The sequence below is a fragment of the Antennarius striatus genome, chromosome 11 (genome assembly GCF_040054535.1).
Source record: "Antennarius striatus isolate MH-2024 chromosome 11, ASM4005453v1, whole genome shotgun sequence".
Taxonomy (NCBI): domain Eukaryota; kingdom Metazoa; phylum Chordata; class Actinopteri; order Lophiiformes; family Antennariidae; genus Antennarius; species Antennarius striatus.
The window spans coordinates 23,675,001-23,680,000 of record NC_090786.1 but is presented as its reverse complement, the minus strand read 5'-3'; the positions used below and the strand labels follow the sequence as shown (position 1 = coordinate 23,680,000).

General features: G+C 46.0%; 1 pseudogene; it reads left to right on the top strand.

Moving 5' to 3' along the window:
• Nucleotides 1–368: 368 nt before the first annotated feature.
• Nucleotides 369–541, top strand: LOC137604491 (U2 spliceosomal RNA; annotated as a pseudogene).
• Nucleotides 542–5,000: the final 4,459 nt, after the last annotated feature.

Genomic DNA, 5,000 nt, shown 5'->3' with positions numbered 1-5,000 from the left:
CGGGAAGGAGCACCAGGGCGGGGATCTCGGCCGAGCGCCTCGACAGGCACCCCGAGAGACCTACTGTTTGGAAGAGCGGGATGAGTTACCCTTGGTAGGGACTCACTGCGCTCCTGTACAAACGGGACTTTGGTTGGACTTTTTTAATGTCTTTTTTATAACTTTTATAGACATTTGACACACCTTTTAATTTTTGGCACATTTTATTTTTAAAATGAACTGAAATCCTTTTTACCCATGACTGCTTTTATCTGTATGATTTTATGATCGATAATATTTATTGTACAGAGAAATATTTATATGAAAAAGAAGTTGTGGATGGAAAAATGAAATGTGACTGAAATGAAACAAATGAATCACGTGTCAATAAACGTTTTCAAAACAAAAATCTGTTCTTATCAGTTTAATATCTGATATGTCCCCTACCCGGGGACTATATATTAAATTGATTTTTGGAACAGGGAGATGGAACAGGAGCTTGCTCCATCCTCTCCACGCATCGACCTGGTATTGCAGTAGCTCCAGGAACGGTGCATCTCCCCAATGTTGTTCAAAAATAATGCGGTGCGATCAGAAGCATGTGATCATGCGATGATCTGTCAACGCTTTGAAAAATGTTTACGCTTGAGTAAAAAGTGAGTGTACTTGGTAGGCTAGATGGCACTGTATAAGAAATATTAGATTCTTGCATTTTGAACCTTAATTGTTATGAATAATAAGTCATTTGAATGTAATCTGGCAAGAGCATTATATCGTGATCAACAATATACTGGTGTTGTATAACAGCTGCTCTCAGGCAGACAGGAAGGCTGTGTTTGTAACGTCCACATTTTGCCGACCTGCGGCCGTTGCCTTTGGGATATGCTTCCTGTCCTGTCCTGTCTGTCTGTCTGTCTGTCTGTCTGTCTGTCTGTCTGTCTGTCTGTCTGTCTGTCTGTCTGTCTGTCTGTCTGTCTGTCTGTCTGTCTGTCTGTCTGTCTGTCTGTCTGTCTGTCTGTCTGTCTGTCTGTCTGTCTGTCTGTCTGTCTGTCTGTCTGTCTGTCTGTCTGTCTGTCTGTCTGTCTGTCTGTCTGTCTGACTGACTGACTGACTGACTGACTGACTGACGTCATAGCTAAAATGTTAAACGGTCGCTGGCCGCCATCCCGGAGCCACAGAATACCTTAACCCAGACGCATTCCGGGTGGTTACTCGATTCTGTGGACCATCAAAGTAAAGGTCAGGGTGGCACTTGGGTCACCTGTATCTGACAATATTACAGTATCGCTTCTCGGCCTTTTGGAATGGTTTCCATACGCTGAGGAGGGGTAGTGTTGACGGTCGATCTCGGGATGGCGTCTACTGCATCACAGCAAGTTCAGACTGTGCTGAAGAATACTCTACGTTTTTTTTGGAATGGTATGGCAGAGTTTGTGGACCGGAGAGAGTTTGGCCAAGGAATTTTGTTTGACGTGTTGGGTTTGAAGGCGGAAGACATTTTGTGCCTGCAAAGAAACACCGCGGAGAGGTACTTTGATTTGACTTTTTTCAGTTTACTTAAGATGGAAGAAGTCAAGGGAATGGCGGCTCTGATGAAAGATGGCCGAATGGCGGACTATCGAGTGCAAAGTCTCTGCCGCACCGGTGAGAGAGTGGTCACAGTTCACGTCTACAATCCCTGGGTCACTGCGGACGCTGTACAGTGTTTCCTGTCCAGGTATGTGGAAGTTTTGTCGCGTATGCCGGACGTTAAGGACTCACTTGGTTTTTGGACGGGGAAACGTCAATTCCGCGTGCGTTTGAAAACTGATTTTGATGGACATGATGGCTTTCGTCACCCCCCGGCGACGTTTATGATTGGCACTAATAGGGGATATTTGTTCTATGGAGGACAACCCCTTTACTGCCGGAAATGTGCCACGTATGGACATCTGGCAGCAAATTGCACTCAGGTGCGCTGCAGGAACTGTGATGGGCTGGGTCACACCATGGGAAGTTGCGAGCGTCCAAAGAAATGTAGTTTGTGTGGGTCTGAGAGCCATTTGTTTAAGAACTGTACGTCGGTGGTGTCCACGTATGCGACTGTGGCCGGAGGACGAGCTGCAGGTGTGCGGCAGGTGTCATCACTGAAGCCCATCAACGACGTAATTGCCGAATTAATGAAGGACATAGGGAACGACACAGGTGTGGCTGCTTCTCCTGATGTGGCCTCACTTCCTGGAGGAGGCGGAGACACTGGGGAAAAGCAGAGGCGGGAGTCTGAAAGCTCGGAGGATGTCACTGCCAATGCGGATTGGGTCAAGGTGGGTACTAGGAGGAGCAAAGGGAAGAGGAGACGGACCGAAGTGCCATCTCCAGCGGAGGCCCCCACCTCCTCTTCTACACGGAAAGTCGACAACCAGGTGATACCCTTGCGTGGCGTGGAGGAGGTGGAGGTGGCGCAGGAGCAGGATACCGCGATCCAGGTGGATAGGGACCATGTGGAGGTGAGTGCTGATGAAGCCGGCGTTCCAATGTGCTCCGGGACACCTGAGATGGATGACATCAACCACGTTGAGGTTTCATCTCTGGGGGCTGCCGAAGGATCAGTGAGTAGTAAGTTGCCCCCGAGTGGCGTCACCGGTGATTGCTCACCTGCCCCGGCTGAAGACCCTCTGGCCGGTGAAGAAGGTGCACTTCTGTTTGGTTTTCCTTTTAGTTTGGAGGAGCAGGGTGGAGAGGGATATACCTGACTGTGTGTCATCCGTTTTTTGGTTTGATGGACAACATATATTACGTGAGTTTCCCCTCGTTAGAACAATGACATTGACCATTGCAACTCTCAATGTGAGAGGTTTAAGGGATGTCACCAAAAGAGCGATGGTTTTTTCTCATTTAAGCTCCCTGAGTTTCACCCTGTGCCTCATACAGGAGGCGCATCTGAAAGATGACAATGATGCCACTTCCTTCGCCCGAGAGTGGGTTAAGGGAGAGTCGAGGTGGAGTATTGGGGGGGTCCACTCCTCGGGTGTAGGAACTCTATGTGGAACTAAAGATGTTTCGATTGTGGGGAGTTTTTCTTTGGTCCAAGGACGTGTATTGGTAACGGACATAAACTGGAAGGGTCTTAATCTTAGGTTGGTCAATATTTATGCAAACACTACTCCAAAAGAGAGAAAAGCACTTTTTTCTTTGTTAGACACGGTCTTCATGACGAATAGGCACGTTTTGGTGGGGGGGGATTTAAACTGCTCCAGTGACGGAGACACGTCAATATTTAATTTGAAAAAGTGGGCAACGTCATATGATTTAATTGATTCTTTTAAAAGTGTATACCCTAATGACCCTGGCTATACATGGTCAAATAGTAGAGGGGTCAAAAGTAGACTGGATTATATCTTTTGTCCTGCGGGTTTTTTGGTTAAGAAAGTCCTGATTTCACCGGTTTTTTACACAGACCATAACATGCTTCGGGTTACCTTTGACCCAAATTGTATCCAATATGGTAAGGGGTATTGGAAACTAAACAATCAAATACTGTCCAACCTTTGTTTTAGGACTTCCTTTAGAATTTTCTTTAATGAATTAATTGAAATGAAAATCTTTTATGGAAATCTGTGCGAGTGGTGGGGGGACACCAAAAAACGTATCAGACATTTTGTCCAGGCTTATACGAGGATGGCGAAAAAACGTGAGTATGAGGAGTACTATCATTTACAAAAACTGATTGGGGAAATGATGGTGAAGAAAAATGATGGACTGGACATCGATGAAGAGCAACTGAAATTCTGGCAAAATAAACAAAAGGTTTTTTTTCACAACAGGGCCGAGGCATACAAATTTAGGTGCCTTAGGGAGACGTGGGAGAAGGACGAGAAGTGCTCTGCCTATTTTTTTAAGAAGACACAATTAAGGGAGAAGAAGAGAAGTATTGCATCCCTTTTTGATGGGCAGATAGTGACTGAAGACCAAAGCGAGCTGGTTAATGTAGCCACTCGTCACTTCTCGCGTTTTTTTATGTCGGAATGTGTTGATTACCACGAGGGTACAAATCTATTGAATAACATTGATAGATTTGTTCCGGAAGATTTAAGAGGTGAGTTGGACACAGATATGACCCTAGTAGAGGTTCGGGAGGCCCTCTTTTCATTACAAAAGGGTAGGGTCCCTGGCAAGGATGGTCTCACCACGGACTTTTATGTGGTTTTCTGGGATGTCATGGGGCCTCAGTTACTGGATGTGTTTAATTTCATGGGTGCGTCGGGACTAATGGAGAACACAATGAGGGAAGGAGTGATTTCCCTTATTTATAAAAAGGGCGACCCAAGGAGCATACTGAATTACAGGCCTATAACGTTATTGTGTACGGACTACAAGATTTTTGGTAAGATTGTGTCAAACCGCATGACCAAGGTCTTATCCCACATAATAGGACAGGACCAAACGTGTGCAGTACCGGGACGGCAGATTCAGTGGAATCTAAACCTGCATAGGGATGTCCTGTCTTATGCTGAAGACTGTAATGTTTCTCTGATTTTGCTGGGGTTGGACCAGGAAAAGGCCTTTGACAGAGTTGCTCATGATTTTCTTTTCAGGATTTTAGAGAAATTTGGTTTTGGAGGCAGATTTAGGGGGTGGATACGGACCATGTATACAGGGGTGGGTAGTAGGATGTGTGTGAACGGTAATCTGGGCAGCCTGTTCGGGCAGACTCGAGGGGTGCGTCAAGGGTGTCCTGCATCTGCTCCTTTGTATGTGATCTTCATTGAAGTCTTAGCATGTGCTATCAGGAACTGTGACCAGGTACGGGGAGTTCAGCTTCCTGGGGGTGAAATTTTAAAACTTTCTCAATTTGCAGATGATACGATCCTGTACTTGGATAATGATTTTGATGTCAGAGAAGTTTTGAAGGTTGTAGAACTTTTCACAAGGGCTTCGGGGTCAAAGGTGAATTGGGACAAATCACACCTCAAGTACGTGGGCAAATGGAGAGACAAGAAGGACGCTCCCCTTGGTTTGCCTGTGTGTGTGGGTCCAATGAA